The following is a 24,036-nucleotide window of genomic DNA, read 5'->3' as shown; positions in this document are numbered from 1 at the left end:
TCAGACCTGGCTGAAACAACTACTAGTGTATAATTATTTTAATTGTCAAAGTTGGCTGATGAAATCGTAAAAAGAAAAGCTTTCACGCGGAAAGATTTATAATATTTTGCTTATATTTTTGTATCTAATAGATACACATAAACATGTTTTAGTATAATATCCTTGTTTTATTCTAACAGTATTTTAATAAAGGAAATAAAAAGAAAATTGATGACTTGCTACAAATAGCATCCCTTGGCATTTTCCCAAATAGCACTGAGGCATTCATAATATTGTCAATCTTCATTTTAGAACTAAACAGGGTACAACCATCATCTTCCATCCATGTGTTTTCCCTTTTTAGAAAAAAAAAAGTGGTGAGGAGATTTATGACTTGCTGCAGTGCTATATTGCAATTCAGATCAGGAGGCTCTTGGGCTCTGAACACATTCCCCTGACCGGTCACTGACAGTTTCAGCAAAGCTCCTATTGCAAGTACCTGTAAAGGGAGATGCTGACATTGCCCTTGTGGGGCTTATCTTTTTAGAGGAAAAAAATACCAATAATATGTTCTAAAGATATACTTCTGAAGCTACGTTTACATAAGTAATGTGAGGAGAAATATTTTGCCTAGAGAAGCCCGTTTCCAGCTTAAGCATTCCTGTCTGGGCTGTCCTGATAATAATGTAAGCTTCCTGGCTCCATCAATATCTTGAATACTAGACACAATCAGGAAGGCCTATTCCCATTCTATTTTGCATTCCAGACAGCACAGAGAATATCATTTTTTTTCCTTTCCTCTCTCTCAGCTGTCAGAAGTAGCCACGTCCTCAAAAGCAATGCTGCCTTTCCCCATTATAGATGATGAAGAATGGCAGTCTTTCCTTAATACGTCCAGTGTGCCAGCAGCCAGTGGCAAAGCGGAGCTGGGCTCCGTGTTTAGTGCATGACCAAATCTATTTCTAATGTTCTTAGCATAATAGCACTTGATTTATGTGATTTATTCTGCTGACAGAACTAGACAATAGATGGCTAGAATTTGCAGTTGAAGAATTATTTTTTATTTTTGGTTTTCTTTTAAAATCATATTTCTAAACAAAGCTTACAAAATAGTGGGAAGACTTTTCTTTTACAGGGGACTGACCCAAAGAATGTAAAGTTGTTGTTATTGTGAGTTTCAAGGGTAAGTTCAAGATTAAATCTTTAAATCAAGGTAACTCTTTACTTGGCTGACCCTCTTAAACAGGTCCTTTAGGCGGCTGTTCTTCCTGGATTTTACTTAATAGCAAGGCGGAGAAGAGGAAGGGGAACTCTGGTCTATCAGGTAATTGTTCTGATTAGAAAGCATTTGAGTAATTACATTTCCCCATTTATTCTACTTCACCAGTCCTATGACTGGCTGCCAACCCGCTAGAAAATGATCAAGCATAATTCTGTGTCCTGTATTTGTGTGTTGGTGGGGAATCAATAAATGTGAAATAATAACCCCAAACCACTAAAACTCAATTTGGCCGAGGGAGGGATCACTTTAACTGCTTCAGCTACCTAAATAGCAACATTTTCCAGTAGCCTGCTCACAGAGGCCAAGGTTGCTTGCAATGTTCTGAAAAGATAAGTTGCCTGAAATAGCACAGTTGGTGGGCTGTACCAAAAGTGCCAGTAAATTAATAGTCAGGTACATCTGGCTGCACTCAATCTTCCAAATACTGCCTTGAAAAAAAAAAGAAAGCTCAACAAAGAGAAAACTTCAGGCCCATATTCATAAAAATCAATGGGCAATTTCAATTTGAGTAAAACCTGGTTACCTAGCCACAGTGATGTGATCAGAAAGAAGCCTTGCACAAAAGGGAATATGGTGCGAAGATGATCATTAGAGAAGAAAAAAAGTAGAATGATGAAAGCCGTTTTGTTAAAATGAGAACACTTTTCACTAAATGTAACAAAGCACCATGTCAATTTAATTCAGAAACAGCAACTTTATGATCTTTACATTATGTATGTCATGAATGGACAAGTTAAGGAAATTAGGCGCTCTTGACAATTTCAGTTAGTTTTACCATTCAGCGAGATTAGTTTGCCAATTTATCTAACTGACAGAGACTTAGAATTTAGAAAAGATTGCCTGTAAAATCCTCTTGTATGTCTTCAAATGGATTAGAAACATTTATAATATCAAGAGGAGAGGATATTCAAAGCCCTCTACAGTACAACATCCTGAATGATTATACATATATATATATATATATATATATATATATATATATACATGTAGTATATAGAGAAATTATCTAAACATTTAGATAAGTATTAAAAAAATTCCTTTGAGGAATGGCAGCATTGAAAGCTTCATAATAATTCAAGCAAAGTCCAAGAACCACCAGCTTTCTATATATATTTGATATTTAGAAAGACGCCAGCATCTATGGTCCTTTGCTGTGGGCATGGGAGGGTTAAGTAGAAGGAACAGACTTTGACAACTTCCAGAGACCTTCGTTATTAGATTTCCTTTGAAGTTGTACAATGAGGAAAATTAAATAATGGTTAAGGAATGGAAAATAATTTAATGTTGTCATCTTAATCTTCCCAAGCATGACTGTTTCTTTTCCTTAATTTGCTCCTCCACTTTCTTTTTCAATGGTTCTAAAATTTTCTTATTTCCTCAGTGTGGGTACTTTTTTCCACCAATATACACTAGAATCACTCTGTGTCTTGGTAGATGTTTTTCATATATTGTAATGGTAAATAAAATAACAACCACCACCACCAAATAGTGATATTTTGAGTGCCTTTTAAATGGCTGTCCCCCATAATGCCTGGAGTTCTCTCCTTTCTCACTTCTACCTCCTTGCTTCTTTGGTTTACACCAAGATTCTGCTAAAACCTACTTTCAGGAGTCCTTTCCTATGCCCTCCTAACTCACTTAAGTGACTTTCCTCTGAGATTATCTTACACCTAATATATATATGTGTATATGTAAATAACTTGTATGCACTTGATTGCATGTTCTCTCCTGCTATTAGGATGTGAGCTCTTGGAATACAGAGACTAAGTTTTTGCTGTTGTGTCTTTAGTACTTAGCACTGTGACTGGAAAATGATATTTAATAAATAAATACTTGTGGAAAGGCTGACTGAATGATGAGTTGGTCCTCAAACTACATTGCTATAGACTGGTTGGGGGGTTGTACTTGAAATTTCTTAATTTGGTAAAAACTATCAGAATATGTTTTCTAAAGGCAAACTACTACACCACAATAAGGGATTAACATTGGATTTTATTATTCTCAACTCTTCATTCTTTTGCCCAAAATTTAATAAAATGAAATTTCACAGTAAAAAATGGAAAAAGCCAACAACTTCAGAAACGTGAGATAGGAGAGTTCCTGTAAAAAAAGAGATTGTACAGTTTTAGTGATTTGCCCTCTCCATATGACCTGATAGCTACATGAGTCAGAAAATGGTAAGTGTATCATAGATTACAACAAAAGAGTTAAACTATCAATATGTTTGTCTAAGAAAAGGGTAGTGACAACCCTGCTAAACTTTACCTTGTTTAGTCAACTTGTGGAGTTTTGTATTTAGGAAGGATATTAATGAGCTTTAGAGAATCCAGAGGAGACTAATCAAGTTAGTAAAGAATTTATGAAAATGAACTAAAGGAACTTAAAGTCATTAAACTGGGGAAGAAAAGAGGTTGCTGTATGCACGATAGCTTAGTTTTGCTTGACCCTTCTGATTAGTACTAGAAAAAAAACAGAAACCAAGGAGAAATAAGTAGAAGTTGCAAGGAGGTAATCTGATACAAGGAAAAACTTTCAAAGATTTAGAATTATGCAACAATATAATAGGTTTCCCAGGCAATTATGGTTTCCTCCTAAATGAGAGTCACCAAGCAAAGACTCTACTGGTACTTAGATTAGGTATGCTCTATGATATAGTATGGTAGCATGGAATGGCAGATAGAAACTAGCCTCAGAGTCAGCAAAATATAGATTTAAGTCCAAACTCTGACTTACAGTCTGACTCTGGAAAAACCACTTATCTAAGTATTCTAGGCAGTTTTCTAGGGCTCTAAGTTACAGAGATGATAACAGTCTGTACTGGTAGAGGGAATTTCCTATATCAATGAAATCCCAGGTCCTGTTCCTATTATCCCAGGTATATTGTAGAGGGAATTCTTTTTCTGATAGGCATTGAACTAGCTGGCCTTGAAGGTCTCTTCTGACTCTGAGATCAAGTGATTCTTTTCTTCAATGAATATTTAATAATTGAAATTATGCAGATTTTATTATATTAGACATACAAAAAGTGGATAAACTTTGTCCCTGTATGATGAGCATATATAGATCATATGAGGTCTATGTAACAGGATGGAGACCTTTCTCTCGATCTTTAGACACAAAGTAGATACTGATGGAGCATCCAGATTATTCACTGGTTCTCCATTCACCATTTGAGGGAGTACCAACATCACTAATCATACAGATCATCAAAGCATTGACATATTAGTGTGATTAGTAGGTATTAAGGTGTAACAATTCAGTCCATTTTAAAACTAAGGAAAGGTTGTTTCTCAGAAAAAAAGTCAATTTAAATATTCTAATTTGGACTTCAAATAAAAGAACATTAATAAAGGTGATATTGATGAGAACCTGTGGCCACTTTTAGCATAGTGTAGATCTCTTTAGGACACAGAGATTTTCTATTTTTTATGTGGATTCCACATGAAAAATCTGTGCCAATATCTGAAGTCCCTTTCTTAATTGTCTCAAACCTTGCCACATGCTATTTATTGTGTAGTGGAAATGGCAATAGGCTTGAATCCAGGAAGACTTGAATGTGATTTCTACTCTTGACTATATATTCATGCGATCATGAATCAATTCATTATTTATTTTTTTACACCCTTACCTTCCACCTTAGAATCAATAATGTGTACTGGTTCCAAGGTAGAAGAGCAGTAAGGGCTAGGTATGGGGGTTAAATGACTTGCCCAAGGTCACACAGCTAGGAAGTGTCTTAAGTCAGATTTGAACCTAGGACCTTCTGCCTCTAAGCCTGGCTCTCCCTAAGCCACTTCACTGCACCCTTGGATTATTTAACCTTTATGAATCTCAGCTTCTTCACTTGGAAAATGAATAATTTTCACCCATACTACTTAAACCACAGAATGGTTTTAAGGATGAAATGAAGTAATATATGTAAAACACTTTATAAACCTGAAAGCACTTGATAATGCTGATGATGCAAATTTTGTCTATTTGTATAGCCAATAATGACAACTACCACAAACAGAAACTATATTCAATATGATTCACCCAGAGGCTAAACTTTTACTCCCATCATTTAAATCCTTCAGAATATGTTGTGACTATCCTTTCATGTACTAAAATAGTGGGCTAATGGCTAATGATGTGAAATCTATCTGTGAACTCTTTGAGGAGGAGAGGCTTCTGAGTCCCGATAGAAATTGCTTAAAGTTTGCTTTTGCCTGAGGATCACTGAATATTTTTGCTTAAATGAAGGTATTTGCTTATATGAACTCTTACTTTACAAATGGGCCATGGTACTGGATATGGAATCCCACACAAGACAAAGGAAAATAACTGACCATAACCAGAGGGCTGACGTGAGAAATAGATGAGATGATGCATGTGAAAGAATCTGCAAACCTTAAAATGCTATACAATTGAAGGCCAGATTGCTATCATATAGTTCTATAAACTATAACTAGAAATGTGTCCTTTTGCATAAAATTGCTTATGAAAGGGTAACCGTTCCTTCTCATATTCTCATCAAAGATGTTCTCAATGGCTTCATACAACCTAGTGAAGGCAAACTGAAAAAGAGGATATTATCTTGTCTTTGTGCTAGTCAGCATTTCATTCTCTTCTTCTCTTTCTTCAAATTTATTCCTCAGAAATGTACCTTTTTTTGGGGGTAGTAGTATTATCAGAACACATTATAGCCAATCCCACTAGAGAGAGCTGTGTGACCCTAGGACCTACAATTATTCATGTTACTACTGAATAATCATGAAATCCTGCAGGATAAAATAGCTTTAATCATATTCAACTCAAGTTTGGTTGAATTCCATCTCCAAAGAGGAATGAGCTAAATGTATTCAAGTAAGCAATCTTATATGCAGAATGAATTTAAAAAGGCAAGATATATGACTTGCTACATCCCAAATATTCTCTTAGTGGACAATTTTAACACCATTTAAAGGAAATGATAAAAAAGCCATATGGACCAGTGGTTGCTATTTTCTCAATTGCCATTTTAAGAAATTATCCTGCCAACCACTGTTGCTCTTCTTTTGGTTGCTCCTTCTCTCTGAAGTATTTTGAAAAAAAAAATAATTGTGTCACTCTTTGCCCAGATTTTTTGAGATGAATGTACTTGGCCAGGGTCAGTTTCTGTTCCTTGATTCAAGTTTCATTAATTAGCACATTGTATATTGAAGAAGTACATTCCTTGTGATATAGCTTTAAAATAAAGGATTGAAATTTTTAACAGTGAATTTCCAAGCACTAGGCAAATGATGAAGGAAGAATTTTTTAGTAATGACATCTTCTTTAATGTCCCTAAAATTGTTCCACCTCAAAACTTACTACTTTACATCTGACAAAGCTGACCACTTAGGAATTTACATATTCTATACATTTTTTTCTTTTTTTAAATGTAAGCACAAATGACACAAGATTTATGATTATACCATGACAGTTTCATAGAATGGTGGGTTAGGAAGAAATTTTGATATGTTCTTATCTCTTCTTATAACCTAAAAGATGAACCATAGGGAATCCTTGTGTTATTTCTGAGAAGGATCTATTTAAATAATGAATATTATCTTAACAGTCAAGTAATATGATAGAAAAATATGCACTATTCTTATGTACAAAATGAAAGAGATTATTTTAAGGAAGTATTATTTCATAATTCACTAGGTCAATGATGGCAAACCTATGGCACAGGTGCCAAAGATGGCATGAAGAACACTTGCTGTGGGCATATGCACTGCTCCCACCCACTACTCCCCTAGATTAATTACTAGAAAAGCAGAGGGATTTGGGCAGAGCTGCTGCCCTAACCCTCTCCATTTTGCTTCACAACATTTTTTCCCATCGCCCATCCCTCTGCCCAGGGGCCCAATGGGAGTGCTTTCTTCCTCCCCTGTGTGAGGTATAGGGGAGGGCCATGCTGGACATTCAGCACTTGTTGTGGGGGTGGGGGGGATAGCCAGTAGTGTCTAAAAGATTCTCCATCGCTGCAGTAGGTGATCATTGACCACTTAAAATTTTCAAATAAGTCTCATGAAAATTGCAAAATGCCATCAATTATATCTCTAAAGAGCTTCTATTGCTTGTGCATTTTTGCTTTAAGATTTTTGAATTACATTTCAAATCATGCCATCCTGAAAGAGCCATATTTCGGGTACATTCAAAGAAGAAAGAAGATATAAAAAATAAATTTAGAGCTACAAGATTCACTACTTCTTATATCCAGGATGTTTTCTTGGCAGACAGTTTTAAATATTTGTTCTTTGCAAGTGATTCAAACATGCCTTTGATAGTTTTTATATGTCACTTCATAATAGTAATGACATGATAGCACAGATCTGCTTGGAAGTACATTTACAATTCTTTTTTTGCACAATGTTTCTTTTTATTTGTAATACATAATTTTCATTGATTCTAAATATGCATTTTATTAGCTTTGAGTTCTATGCTCCTGCCATGTTGAGATACGCTACAACTGGGTAAATTCCAAAATAAACAGTAATAATGTGCTTACTAACAGTGCTTTCCTTCAAGTACTATTCACCTGATACTAAAGAGATTCAATTCGGTTCTTTTTAGAAACAAAGAAAGTCTTTCATACACATCTCCAAGCACCTGGTGTGGAGCAGAGATAGACTTAGGGCCAAATGAACATTTATTTTAGATCTTCAACTGCCTGAAGCTCACGGACAAAGGGACTGTGTCGGTTGAGATTTCAGAATGGTAATGCTGGATCTGGAAGTTTTTCTAATGTGGACATATCCTACCATAATGGATTTTTCCCCCTTGCTATGATTCTAATACATATCATTGGGTCTGTGTGATGAAGTTATCTAGTTGCTAGTAAAAAATATTCTTAAGTAGAGAATAATTAATTTTCTGACATATCTTAAGCTAGTGCGAGGTAGTGAAGGGGTTGGCAGGTGGGACAAAACTAAAAGAAATGTTAAAATTCCAACAACAAAATGTAGTATAGCTTGGATCAATATGGGCTGCATATTTGGGTAATGTAATTCATGAAGCATAATGAAAAGTAAAAGAAAAAATAACTTTACAAATAGCAGAGTTAGGCATCAGCATTTCAAATAGTGCTGTCATTTGAGACACAGGTATTATTTATATGTGTGTTTGGGAAGGTAGACTGTGTCAGTCCAAGGATGATAATGCACCAGAAAAAGAACTGGCTGTCTATAATTGTAGAGGACTGGGAAGCTTTTGACATCTTTTTTGAAAGGAGACAGATCTCTTTTATAAGTTGTTTGCTAGGAAAAACAGAACAAAACAAACAAACAAACAAAAACCCTTGACAATTTATGGATAAATATGTCTGCAAGGGGAATTGAAGCATAAACATCTCAATTGTCACAGTCAGTGCTAATTTTACTGATAATAAAAATCTAGAGCTTCTGATCATATAAAACTCTGCTAAAGCCAAGTATTGTTAAAAAAGTATATGTATTAACCTAAAAAGTGGGCATTTTGGAGAAGTTTCCCCAGATGTATGTGAGAAAGTTCCATTCCTAACAGATATTAGCTAAATATCACTGGAAAGCACATGTTCTCCTGGGTACCCTGCAAAAGAGGCCACCACAGCTTCCAGGGAGGTTAATCAGAAAGATCTTCTCATAGTGCTTAGCACAGTACCTGGCAAAAGTAGGTGCTTAATAAATACTTATAGACTGATAGATTATCTCCCTGCCTCACCACTTGAAATCTGGGACGGATTGGAATGGGGATAGGATGAAGAGCACAAGAGCAAGGAATAGTTCCTGTTAAAGTCTACTGAAGGATTAGCTCTTTCTGCTAATTAATTAGCTCTTCCCTTTGCCGTAGCTCTATCTTTCCATTTTCCCCACCTTCTCTCCTTTCAGTTCCAAAGTTGCTGCATATTTCTAGAGCATATGTATGCATTTATCCCCTGTAATGATCTAAGACGTGGACCATGTCGGCTCATAGAATAGCATCCTTTGGACCTCAGTCCATATCAAAAGGTTCCCCCTGATTATTTTGCTGTACCTTCAATTCTAGATAAAGATTATGGCAAGTTAAATCTCAAGGAGACCTAGCAGTAACATATTTTCAATACAGGAAAGGTAGAGAGAGAAAAGACATAGGAAAGGAAGAAGTGGAGAGGCAGAAAGAAAGGAAGACAAAACTATGAGTTCAGTTCAGGAGAGTCAGAGTGCTCTCTATGTGCAAGTCCAATTACAATTCAGAGAATGTAATGGAATATTCTGCTTCTTTGTACATCAAATTAACAAATTATCACCTAATGACTACAAAATAGTAGAGGTTGGTGGAATTACAAGACTATCATTAAAACTATTAAAAGAACGTCATAAACATAGTAGAGGGAGTATGAAGATTAAATTAATTCCCCTGCTCATTTATAGATTTAATCACCAAAAGTGTAAACATCCCACTTAATATTTAAGTGGGGGAGGTCTATGATTCAAGTGTGAGATAGTAGGTAACCCATGAGAATCAAACTGACTGCTCCCTGGGCAGTCCTAAGCAAAGCTTCAACTATAATTGGTGGGCATAAAATTGGAGGAAGGCATAGGAAGTGACACAAAAGAAAATGTCTTTAAAAGGGAGTTACAACTTCCTGTGGGAGATGTTGGGAGATTTCTTCTGGAGTTCTGAGTTCAAGTTGGAGGTTTGTAAAGAATCTGCTGACTGGGCCTGAGACCCTGTACTAGGTGAGACTGTCCTTGTATCTCTCCCTATGGACTTACATGTGGTGAGTGAAAAGACCTGACTCTTTTCCTGGGTTTTCTGAAGAGACTAGCCTCAGGAGAGACATATCCTCTTGAGAGAGGTTCCCTGCATCCCCGGGTCCTCAGCTCAAAGCTGAGGCCTCTCCAGCTAAGGATTAAACTCCCCTGCTTGGGTTGAGCCAGGGTTAGGAGCAAAATACTTAGTGCATAGACTAGATATCTTACCCTATCCTCTCTCTGATTTTCTTACTTCACTCCTTTTATATTTTGTAAATAAATTGTAAATAAATCTCTTTGGAATTAATTAAAATTCCTGGTGACCCTACTCTTAAATAATCCAATCCAACCTTTTATAAAAGCTCCTCTTCTCTGCTTTACAGGAGGTTGTCAGTGAGTTGTGTACCACAAAATGTTGATAACACTTATGATCCTTTTATTAAATTCATCATCAAAGTGGCTTGCTAAATCCAACAAAATACCTGACTTTGTATAGAGGAGCTACTTTTCTGAATGTTTAACATATATTCAGAAGAAAAGAGAACCTTTTCTTTCGAGCAGAAATGCTAACAGAAACCCAGGCTGCAAAGGCAGTTTAAATAATTATTCAACAGAAAGTGAATTAGGAGACATGATGAAGAACAGATATAGAATTATTAGAACACAAGTTTGGAGCTAGAAAGGACTTAGAAATCATGTAGTGAAAAACATATAGATGAAAAAAATGAAGACTCAGAGAGGTTATATGACTTATCCAAAGGCATCACACTAAAATATGAATCTAATTCCTCTAATTGCAAAACCAGAATTCTTTTCACTACACCATTGTTTTCTGGTCATCATTGGGAAAAGTATCCTCATAGAAAAAAACAAGGGCTCTTCAGCCAGAAGTATTTTAAATTAAAATTTCCATTGAAATCAATGAGAGATAGCCCAAGGTGGGATGAATTGGGAAGCAGCACAGAGAAGGACACATCTCTCTTTTACACTATAGACAAACACAATGCATTGGATATAGGTGAAAATGTTTGTTGCTAAACTTTATTAAGAGTTGGACACTTCAAGCAGGAGTCTCAAACTTATCCATGGGCCTTATTTAGGTTTATAAGCATGCTCCCTGTAAAAGGGAATTCTTTGTTCTAAGTTTACACTTGTGAAAGGGAATCCTTTATTCCCTTTGTCTATTTTGAGTTAACACTTTGGTTAACAATAAGTTAAGTATCCCTACTTAGTACCTCATTAGATTATGAAGACAGGATTAACTCTCCTTTGTCTACTTTTGAATTGAATCAACAAAAGCTGAAAAAATCCACTTAGCACTAGGTGGAGGAACTCTCCACCCTTTCAACTCAATCAGCCAGAAAATGAGAATTCACACCTCAGTCCCCCAGGGATATGTGAACTCTTTTGATGAATATTCACCACTCCAGAAGGTAAGAAGAGGTTCCCACAAAAGCTGGGCAATTTGGAAGCTGTGATTGGCCCTTGTGGAAAGGGAAAGGGACAAGAAGCCTTTATAAAAGGCCCTGAATTTCTAGGGCTAAAAACTCAACTCCAAGAAGGAAGTCAGCTTCAAGAAGAAGGTTGGCTCAAGGAAAAAAGTTGGCCTTAGGATTCACTTTCATCTTGTGTCATCATCTTTACCTGCCTCTTAGAGTAAACTTGGGTGAGTAAATAGCTGACTTTAACTTCCTGTCTTCTGGAGAGAGTTTAATTCCTAATGAAGGTCAATAAGTCCTGGCTGAGTTGAGGTATGAATTCTCATTTCCTGGCTGATTGAGTTGAAAGGGTGGAGAATTCCTCCACCTAGTGCTAAGTAGGGTGCTCAAACTTTTGTTGATTCAATTCAAAAGTAGACAAAGGAGAGTTAATCCTGTCTTCACAATCTAGTGAGGTACTAAGTAGGGGTGCTTAAGTTATTATTAAGGTGTTAACTCAAAATAGACAAAGGGAATAAAGGATTCCCTTTCACAAGTGTAAACTCTGAGAGAACAAAGAATTCCTTTTTATACCCCACATAATGAGAATGATCTGCAGTTGGACTAACTGGACTTTGTTTTTGCTTCTTTGGTGAAGAGAAGCAAAGATTTAATGTACCAAGGGTAAGATGGGAATAGTAAGAATTAAAAAAACCCAGAAAATAAATATGCAATTTGAATTTAAGGTCACTGGTAGACCATGGGGGAAGGGGGGACGAGGGAGAGGTGAGACTTTCTCACTTCTCTATAAATTAAGTGTCATATTTTTAAAGAAAAAGAGAAGGTAAATTCAAACAAAGATCCCATTATGGAAGTAGTTAGAAATTACATTTTAAGACACTTTCCCCTTCAATAAATAATATCATATATACAGAGTTTACAGTTTAGAAAATATGATAGTAAAATTTTATGTAACTGTTCCAGTCTTGTCAGTTCTTTTGTCTATTCAAATATTGAATAGAACTATATTCTCTCTAAAATGTAAAGGAGAACTTTTTTTTTTTGCTGGCTTTATTATTTGCTGCTGCTTTTGAAAATTTCCAGTTAAATATGTTCTCCTTATTCCATAATGCCATATGTAAAATGTTAGAAATAGTTGTTTAAAACAAGACAATAAAATTAGTCTTAATGCTTGAGTAAAAAAGAACTTTTAAAAATTATTCAATTTTTATAAATATTTTGAGTTCCTTATTTCTCAATCTTGAAATTAAGACTCTACATAAACCATAGAAGTTATTGATAAAGACTGTTAATGAGGAATATTCTCCTTCTAACTCTTCCCTTTGTTAGCTGTGTTCCTTTGGGCAAGCTATTTAATTTTTCTGACTTTTCCACAGCTCATAACATGGAGTTCTTGTGAGACTGTATAAATTATGAAGCACTTCAGAAATGTAATATGTCATCTAGGATCCAAATCTATTTGCATAAAACTTTCCTCATTGGTGAAAAATAATTACTTAATATTCTGTGTATTGGTAAGAATGGAGGCTAACCTATATTATCCCAATCTCTTTTCACCCCTCATCTGAAAGGAATCTAGTCTCCATTGGAGAAAGGTAGGAGGAAGAGAATCTAGAGTTATTTTCTGTATATTCATCCTTTTCTGTAACACATGAGCAACCTGTTTTGTAAATTTTAAAGCACTTTAGAAATATAAGGGATGACAAAGGTTAAAAAAAATGAAGATTTCAAACAAAAATATAATATTTTAAGACAATTTAGGTTTTGTGTTGAGGGGAAAATTCATGGCATATCTGTATTTTTATCATGGTAATAGTAGGTCAAAAAAGAAGTCAGAGAGAACAAGTCAACACTGCTCCAGATTTAACTAATACATCAAATGGATGTTGTTCTATTCAGAGATAGAAGACATTTTTCTATGTATCATGGCATCACAGAAGACATCTATCATTTGTAAGCCAATGATGTGAGTACTGCTTTGAACTTGAAATTTCACATTGGCTTTTTTCATTATTTTCATGAGATGACTTTAGTCAAGAAAATCTTTAAGAAAGATGTAGGTATTTAGTTAAACCAAAAAGTCATGGATTTTTTAGACAGAGTTGAGGAAAAGGGAAATTCTAGAGAGAACTTAATAATGGGTTCAATTAATCAGTTGGAGCTAAAATGTCAAGCTGATTAATCTGAACTTGATCCAATAAGGAATAGCACCCTTATTTTAACAAAGAAGGAATCTCTGTCTCACATAAGGGTTTTCTGGTTGCTCTTGAGTGGCATTCTATGTAATCTTGACCAAGGTGACAACCAGTATAATTTGTAAAATGTAACTCTTATATTTGTGTTATTTTGCATATAACAGAAGCCTAACATTAAGAAATATGATTACATTAGTTAATCAACAAGTATTAAACAACTACCACTGTGCTTTGGGGTTAGAGATACAAATATAAATGGGAGAGAGTCTCTTTGATGAAGGAACTTATATTCTCAGGCATACCTCATTTTATTAGACTTTGTTTTATTGAACTTTGCACATATTGCCTTTAAAAAAAAGTTGAAGGTTTGTGGCAACCCTGCATTAAGCATGCATCAGAGCCATTATTCCAGTAGTGTGCTCTTGCATTCTATTTCTCTCACATTTTTGTATTTCTTGAAATATTTTTTTAAAAATTTACTATCATTTGATCTGTCATGATGATCTGTGGTCAGAAATCTTTGATGTTGCTCTTGTAATTGTTTTGAGGTGCCACAAACTTCAAGCATATAAATATTGTGTACATTCTGTCTATTCTTCCAACCAGCTTTTCCTTTGTTTCTCTCCCTCTCCTTGGGTCTTCCGATTCTCTGAGATACAATATTGAATGATATTTCATAAACTTAGCTGACAAAACAGCAGCAGTGTTTGAGAGATTAATTCTAATTTGAAGGAAGTTCTACTGGGGGTAAAATGCTTTTAAACAGCATCAGATGCTATAGAGAAATCTTTCATCATAAAAGGGAGAGTCAATCAAGGTAGCAAATTTCATTGTTATCTTATTTTAAGAAATTGCCATAGGTACCCCAATCTTCATCAATCACCAACATGATCAGTCAGCAGCCATTAACACTGAGGCAAGATCCTCCATTAGCAAAAAGATTAGGATCTACTGAAGGCTAAGATATGATTGGCATTTTTTGAAATTAGGTTATGTATCTTTTAAAGACATAATACTTTTAGGTAAATATATCTTTTATATGCACTGGGACACTAAACATTCATGTGATTGGGTAGATTGACATATTCCATTTAATGTAGCAGTCTTGAACAAAATCTGCAGTATCTGCAAGTTATGCCTATAGTAGGCATGGAGATGGATTCAACATTCTTATAGAAAAAAGATAAGGGTATCAGCAACATGAGGGAACCAGAAAAGAACACGAAGTAGATTGCAATTGTATAATGCTTTGAAGGAAGCTTGAAGCTCCAAGAGGTCAAAGTAAGGAAGGAGAACATTGTAGACAAGGGAGATGGTCTGTGCAAAGGTATGGAAATGGAAGATGGAAAATTGTGCACAAAGAAGAGTAAATAAGCACATTTGGTTGGGCTCTAGAATACATAAAGGGGTATAATGGATAATGATACTTGAAATATAGAATAGCATCATATTGTGAAGAATCTTCAATGATAAACAAATGACTTTTGCCCATTATTCTGAATGACTGATAATGTTCTAAAGGATAATGGAAAAAGGTCTTCAACACCTAGTATTTCTTCCACTGGATTACAGACTTTAAAGAATGTTAAAGATTTTTGCATCATGAACCCCTTTGGAAGTCTAGTGAAGTCTTTGGACTCACAATCATGTTTTTCATATGTAAACAACAAAATAATAGGATTGTGAAAGAATCAAAACAAACTGAAATATAGTTTACACAAAAATGGTCATAAGTCCCAAGTTAAGAACTCCTCAAAAGATTTCCAGTTTTGCAGTATGCTTTTTAGAAAACTGGCAATATTTTGATTATTGGTCCCTTGATATACATTTTCTATCTGAGGACCAACCAAACAAAGTCTGAGAGAGTTCATTCTGTGGAAAATTCAATAGCTGTTGGTTGTTTTGTTTTATTTTTCAGCCATAACAACCAATAAATACCATCTAGTTACTTACGGAGTAATTTTGATATGCATTCATGGGAAGTTTCCACATATATGAAATCACAGATGATTGAAACAACCACACATTAAGTGGTTAATAAATGTTTATTGAATTGAAGAGAATCACACATAATCAATAGAACTGAGAAAAAAATTGCCAGTAAATAAAACATACTTGTTGAAGTTGAAGGTGCACCAAGCAAGAGGTGATTGATATCCAAGATTTATCTAATCAATAAGTTTAGTAATGGATGTGGTGGAATGGTGTTCCTTCATTTGAGGTCAAAGGATTTGGGTTGAGGTCTCATCCTATAATTTTCTGCCTGTGAAAATTTAGAAAAGTCACTCTATTTCCCTGGGATTCAGGTTGAAATCTTTGGACTTTAGTCCCTGAGATGAGATGTAGAAATGTCTTCCACTGAGAGATGAAAGAAATAAATATAAATGTTGTCTCTTCCAGAAACCTTCTTAAAGTAACTTAAATAACCATTTCTTTTCATTGTTTGTTGGAAGAAATAATCAAATATTAGAAAAATTATATTTCTGTTTCTTAGGACTTTGGGCAAGAAGCCAAACTTTCTTTTTCATTTTTTCCTTTAACATTTTCATTTTGATAGGATGTCAGATTTGGAGGTTACCTTGGCAAGTTATATTTTTAAAGGTTTGATAAAGATTGACATTTTAAAATAGCTAAAAGAAACTGATTTAAAAAATGAAAATAATTCCCCGAGCCATTCTTCCAATTGAACACTTTGTGTTTGTGTTTAGAAAGGTCAAGTATTTATGCTTTGAAGATGGCATGTATGGTGGCCATTTAATGTTGCCAGTTCAGTCATTTAAGATAATTGTTAATAAATTTTATGGTCACAGAGTAAATATATTATCATAGTACCATGTTACTACACACTGGTCTTCTACTGAAGAACAAGTTTCTGAAAAACATTGAGAAGCCCATTCAATGCTAATAGGTCAATGACAAAAAAAAAAATATTTTCCTTTCATTTTGTTTTAATCTTGTAAACTAATTAGATGGCTGTTTTAAAATGATATTTTTTGTTGTTGTTGCTTATGAGAGGCAGCATAGTGTACACTAAGAACTAAATTTGAAGTCAGAAAATTCAAGTCCTACTTTTTTTTAAATTTAAAATATTTTTCCATGATTACAATTTTCATAGTTCCCCTCCCTCCCCTTTCAAGTTCTACTTTTCACACATCTTGACTGTGTGACTCTGGGTAAGTTACTTCATCTCTTAATGATCTAGGCAATTCTCTAAGACTATAAGTTGTGGAGAATGTAGTTCACTGCACTAAAGAAATCAAAAGTCCAATTTCTACTCTTTGAAGCTCAAACTTTGTTGAGCCTCAACCAAGAACATTTCAAACTGGACATGTTCTAGACTCTAAGACTCACTGTATCCAAAATGAAATGCATTATGTTTGAAACAGAAAACCCAAATGTTCAATACAGAATCCTATTTCTTTGTCCATTACCAAGCCATTCACTTACCATCTTTTTGTTCATAATGTTATGAAAGAAGACACATATTGCTTACATTAGAGAAACATTTGTGGATGAATTAAAGTAAAGAATGGAATGTTTTAATTTATATTCAGAATCTTTCTGTCCCTTTTAGGGGGGCAGATATCCTTCCTTTGTCATGGTTCTCTTGGAGTTATCCTAGATCCTTGCCTTATTGATAATAGGAAGTCATTTGAAATTGATCATCATATATTCTTTTTATTGTGTCAATATTCTCCTAGTTCTGCTTATTTCACTTTGTAAATCTCTTCATATAAATTTCTTCAAGTTTTTTTTGTAACCATCTTATTTGTATTTCTTATTGCACAATCGTATTCTATTACAAGAAGATAATACAATTTGTTCAGTCATTTCCTGAATGATGGATAGATATCCTTTCAGTTTCCCATTCTTAATCATCACAAAAAGAGGTTCTATAAATATTTTTTGTAAAGGTAGGTTCTTTCCCCCAAATTTTTAGTGAGGTACAGACTTAGTAATGATATTGCTGAGTCAAAGGGTATGTGCAGTTTGATGGCCCTTGGGGCATGGTTCCAAATTCCTCTTCACAATTATTGTATCAGATCTGAGCTCCACTAGCACTGTCTTAGTGTTCTAATCCTCCTTCACTTTTTTCAGCATTCAACTCAAATATAATACTATCTTTTACAAAAAAGTCTTACCTGATTCTTGCAACTGTTAGTACCTTCCTTCCCTAGGTACCTTGTATTTTGAACAGGCTTATATGTAAATGTTGTCTCCCTGATAGAACTTAGGTCCCTTGAGAGATTTTTTTTTTGTTTTTATATTGCTAGCACAACTTGTGACCCTCACTAGAAATTTAATAAAATGCAGATTGATTGATTGATTGAATAGTTTCTCTCTTTTGTAGTTAGTTGCATAAGTCTTGGCAAAATAAAAATAGGCAATTCCTAATGAAATAAAAATGTGACTCCTGTGTCAGAAACTCAACAATGCCTTATTAGTTTAAAGGCATAAAATATGTGTAATGGTTGAAGAAGTAAACTTTTGCAATATTTCCTTGACACATAAGTGTGACTAGCGAATGTAACCTTTAGATTATTCCACCCTACTTAGTCTAACAAAAATCAGGATATTGTGAACTTTAGATTACTCCACCCTACTTAGTCTAACAAAATCAGGAATGTCTACACCCATACTTAAAGATTAAGTATTTAGGAGGATGGCCTATGACAGACATGTGCTAGCAAATGACAAATCAGAAACAACTGACAGACCCTTGGGCTGTCCTAAGTCAAGCCTAAGATATCATTGGTACATGTGAGATGCAAGAAAGTGATGTAAAACCGTCTATATATTTTGTGTCACTTCCTCTCTCGGTCCTCTTTGATGGTGGAGAGGTGGCTGGCGACAGCTTGCTGAATGTGTCAGCATCTTGGCATGGCAGCTGCTATTGTCTGGTTTTTAGTAGTGAGTTTTCCTTGATATTATACTGGAGGAAGCCTAGTAAACTAGTTCAGGTGAGGATCCTCTCTGAGATCTCTCAGAGTTTAGGCTGATTTTTCTCTCTACCTTCCAAACACTATCCTCTTAGAGAAAGTCTCTAATCTTCAAGGACCTCATGGCTGAGGACTTTGAACTTTCCTGGCACAGGGCAGGTGGGAGAAATCATATACCTTTCCCTCCCTCTTCTCCTTGATTTCTTCCCTATATATTGATTAAACCACCATATATTTCCAAACTGATTTGGGTATTTTATTTGGGATATCCCCTGGTGACAAAAAATAAAATTTAGATTAGGTCACAACCCTAAATTATCCTTACAGTCAAGAAGGAACTGTGAAGAGCTACTGAACCACAATCACTGCTCACTCACCAACTGTTTGCATAACTTTACATGAATGACACTTTACTACCCTCTTCTGTGGCTGTTCTCACTGAAAAAGTTTTTTATCAGTTTTCTTGTTAAGTTTGCTGTTTGGAAGTACTAGGCTGGGGCCAGGAGGATAGGAGTTTGGGCACCATAAATATTAAATAATCTAGTCTCAACTGTGATAAATCCACAGCCATATTGCATATTAAACACTTGTAGAATCTATTATCAAAATGATAGAATAGGGGATAGAATACTGGATTTAGAAGCAGGAAGTTATGGAATCAAATCCTATGTCAGATACTTACAAACTATGTAACCCTGGGAGAAATCACTTAATCTCTTCAAATCTTAGTTCCTTATCTATATAAGGCAGTTAATACTACTTAGGTTAATACTACCTATAATAATTAATTTAGTAGTTCATAGGGGTATCTATGTGACTCAGTGAATTGAGAGCCAGGCCCAGAATCAGGAAGTCCTGGGTTCAAATCTGGAATCAGACACTTCTGAAATGTGTTACATTGGCCAACTCACTTTGCCCCATTGCCTAGCCTTACCACTGTTTTGCCTTGGAACAAATATATAGTATTGATTCTAAGACTTAGAAGGTAAGGGTTAAAAAACAAACAAACCTTTACTAGGTTGTTTTGAGGATTAAATGATATAATCTAAGTTTTATAAAACCTAAAAATGGATACTATTAGATATTATCATGCTGACTTGCAGATTGCCCAAACAACTCTCTCTATATAATTTCCCTTTTCTTATCTTCTCCAGTTTTCTGTAAAGAACATGCCAAAGTCTCCTCATCCTTCAGCTTTCACTATAATCATCTCCTTGTTGTCATTCTATATATGTCTTCCCTTTCTCATCTAAAATCCAGAAAAAAAAAACTATCATTGGAATTGAAACTGTATTTTCCAAAATACCAATGCCAAATCCCCTGCCTTTTTTTTTTATAATCATCCTTCTTTATCTATTGTATATGTTTGACACTATTTACTACTTTTTCCTCCTAAATTTTGTTTCTGTTGGTTTTTGTGGTTGTTTTGTGTTTTTGACACTGTCCTTTCTAGGTTCTCTTCCTATATGCTTTTTCCTTCTTAGACTCCTTTGTTGGATCATCATCTATATCCCATCCCCTAATTGAAAGTATCCTCTTAGATTCTCTCCAGGATCCTCTTCTTTCATTCAATCCTTAACTTATTAGCTGTTTCATTAGTTCTCATTAGTTTATTGTATTGTTTGTATTAAATTATATTATCTATGAATTTGACTATTAGTCTATAGCTAGTCATAGCTAAGCTTTAGTCTCTGCATCATTAACTACCTATTGCACATTTCCAACTGGATATTCCATAGTCACCTTACTTTTACCCTTAAACTCATCACTCTTCTAACTTCCCTATTTCTATGGAGGGCAGTTCTGACTTTGGAATCCTACTCTACTCTTCAGACTTTCTCTCACTCCTCCCCACCCATTATGTCATCAGCTAGTAATTCTTGTTGGTTTTATCATTCTACTGTCTTTCACATCTGTCCCCTTCCCAACTGAACAAATAAAACTCTGGTTCAGTTTCTTGTCTCCCTTCATGTCAACTATTATAAAAACATCCTAACTGGTCTCGCTAAAACAATTCTCTTCCCATCATCCCTTCTCCAATCCAGCTTTCATATAGCATCCAAAGTGATAATCCTAAAACATATCTACCAATCCTTTACTCTAAAGTTGTTAGTGCCATTCCTTGCCATATTCATTTGTTTGTCATTTAAAGAGCTATATCTTCTTTCTTTTTTGGGCTATATATCTGGACTTTTTCTAACAATTATGCCACAGAAATCATTCCACCCTAGAAATTCATTCTAACTATGGACTTCTCACACTGATAATACCTTTTGCCCCTGCACCTTTTCCTCCTAATTGGCTAGTTCCTCCCAGCAGCTCTATTTTAAGAAGGATGCTCAGACAGCTGTCTTAATTTCTTTCAGGTGGAACTCCTGACTCTCATAATTTATTCTACCACCACCCTACCCCATACTCTTCCCCCACACACACATTTTTAGCTTCCTTTTATGTATTGTCTTTTCCCATTAGAATGTATGTTTGTTTAGGGAAAGGACTATCTTTTTGCTTGCATTTCTAGTTAGAATTTATCATAGTTCCTGACACATAGTAAATGCTCAATAAATACTTATTGACTTGACTCATCAAAGCTTCACAATCTTGCTCCTGACAGCTGTCCTAGGCTGATTACACATGACTCTCCCCTCTGGACTCTTAACTTTAGCCAGATTGGTCTGCTTCTCATTCCTCATGTACAAAGTCCTCATTTTATTTCCATAGCTTTGTAGGGACTATCTACCATGACTTGGAAAATTTGGGTGATTTATTGGCCAAGATTAAGGAATAATACTAACCGTCATCAAAGCATTCTGAAATGATTTCTTCCTTGCTTCCCCAATAGTAGTAATAGAATTTTGAAACATTTTAGTTCTTCTGACCAGGAACACATTTTTGCCACCTTGCTAAACATATTAAAGTATATCTTCCCTCAAAAATAATAAAATTATGACCCTTTTCAGAATAATGTGATTATTTAAAGATGTAATTTGATTGGCTATAAGCAAATACAATTTGTATTTCTTAAGTTACATATCATCATGTTGTTGTCAAAGTTAGTCAACATCATAAAAGAAACAAAAACAATAATAATGACCTGATAATGTTAACAAAACAATAAGTATAAAGTCCATTGAATAATATCTTCCTTTCCATTGTAACTAAGACAACAATTAGGGCTTAACCCTTAATGTTTTTGAAGTTTCAGCCTCTAAAAAGAGTGGGTCTATAAACTACTTGTATAGGGATCAATTAAGAGTAATTTAGAAGAGTCTATAAATAGGAATATTGTCTATCTATAATGATTACAAATAGATGTATGTATTTGTGTGTATATATGCACATATACCCATATATGCATGCAGATACACATATGCATACACAAAACATATATAACATATAAACACACACACATATAAAACCTCAAGTTTGGAAACTTTTGTGTTCCTGGGGTTTTTTTCTGGTATATTGTGGCAGAAAGAAAAAACAAAGAAACAAATGAAAATGTAACATGTTTTCCTTTATCTATTACCTAAGAGAATTTATACTTTTAAGGGCTTCCTCCTTTCATGAAAGTAGAAATTAAATAAGTTTATATTCAGTGATGTATATATATATCAGAATGCTATATAGCAGTAGAGCTAGTCTGGCCTCCAGGTAGATGCTCTCTTCTCCTGTTATTCAAGGTATCCTGGGGACTCACTTTACCTCAATGCTCTGGGCAAGTAGCTAAGACTTTAAGTTTCAGAGATGGAAGTGGTTTCCTCAACTTAGAGTCTGCTATCTCTAAATTGTGGAGAACAATGTGAAGAACCTTACTATTTAGCATTTAAAGGCTTTCCTAATTTTGACCTTTCCTACCTATCCACTATTCTTATACTTTCCTCCTATCCAAATACTTGGGTCAATCTTTCAATTTGCTTAAATTTCCTTGCAGAGGAACTATCACAGTGCCTGACACAGGGGTAAGTGATAACAAATGCATGTATCTTGACTTGTTTCCACGAACTCTTTAATTCACCTATAATGATATTAAAAACAAAATCTTCTTCATATAGGACATTCTAGCTCCTCACTCTATGCCATTTCCTCTTTACCCCCCAATTCAACATTTCCTAGGTTTCTTCAAGACTTACCTCAATCTTGGCTTGCCAAGAAACCTTTCCTATTTTCCTAACCAGGTAGCCTTCCATTCATATTCTATAGCTCTTGTATAGATAGTTTTTCATATCTTGTTTCCCTCAGAATTTGAGCTTCTTCATAAAAGACTAAGGAACATCTCAGAAAGAAATTATGTGTTCCAGAAAAGAGGATGGGAACTAAAAAAAAAACTTTGTTTTCTAGAACAGAGGTCTCTGAGGCAATATAACACGATACATTTTAGGGAGAAAATATTAGAAGTTGATGAATATTTATTTTAAATCTAAACTATTTAGAAAGCAATTAATCTTTACTAACATTTAATTTGTCAATTAATACTTGTCACATTACTTGGTTTATATGATAGATGTTCTCTTCTCCTGTTATTCAAGGTTTCCTGAGGTAAGAGGGAGAATTTCACAAGTAGGAAGGCTTGACAGTGGAACCCTCATTTATTCATTTTCTTTCAGCATACTGAAATATATTATAGTTTTCCATATATTATAATATAACATAATATGGTTTATATATTATAGTATCCCATTAAGTGGATTTTTGATGATGTTATCCAGTTTTAACTAAACCAATACCAAGAAAATAGACAAGTAGTTTAAAATAAATTTGGAAAATAAAGTCAAGAATGCAAGATAATACAAATATTAACAATATGAAGAAAGGTTAATAGCAAGGTGAAGAAATGCTTTTTTTCTACTGATATTTTAAGCTCATCATTATCCATATTTTTCAGATTGAAGTTTAATTTAATCAAAACTGACAAAAAGAGGTAAAAAAATTCACATGCAGATTTATATCAAGTCTTCTTAATCATAAATCTTGCTTTATGACATGGATTTTAAAGTAAAAAATTTTTGATAGCCACGTTTCAATATAATTGGTTTACTTTGTAATCTTTTGTATAATAGAATTAAAAACACTATTTTGGGAGGAGTTCATAGCTTTCAACAATTGACACATAAAAATGACATACAAAAATGTAAAGAACCCTTGCTCTGAGTATATGTTGTGTCCTGAACTATTTCCTGATACCTTGAAGCCAGCATAATTAGCAAGATATTAAAAAGTTAAGCTTTTTACTTTTGAACATTTTATGCAAGTCACCTATAAAACCTCTCAATTCTGCCCATTTGAAAAAATTCAAAATGAAATTTAATCTGTTTAAAAATGATCCAAATGGAAGTTTTAGCAGCCTTTAAACACAAATGTAACTATAGATAAACTAAAGCTATAAAATTTGCATATTAAAGGAAATACCAAGTCAAGTAATTTCTAAACTTACTCTGAAGAGTTTTACAATTTAAGGGAAATACCATGGAGGCAGATAAATGA

General features: G+C 34.5%; 1 protein-coding gene across 2 annotated transcripts in view; it reads right to left on the bottom strand.

Annotated features, from left to right (window-relative positions):
• CDH12 (cadherin 12) overlaps positions 1–24,036 on the bottom strand; it is a 1,480,679-nt gene that overhangs the window by 203,193 nt on the left and 1,253,450 nt on the right. The window lies entirely within an intron of this gene.

The sequence above is a fragment of the Monodelphis domestica genome, chromosome 3 (genome assembly GCF_027887165.1).
Source record: "Monodelphis domestica isolate mMonDom1 chromosome 3, mMonDom1.pri, whole genome shotgun sequence".
NCBI lineage: Eukaryota > Metazoa > Chordata > Mammalia > Didelphimorphia > Didelphidae > Monodelphis > Monodelphis domestica.
Note: the sequence above shows the minus strand (reverse complement) of the source record. Positions and strands in the feature narration are given on the sequence as shown.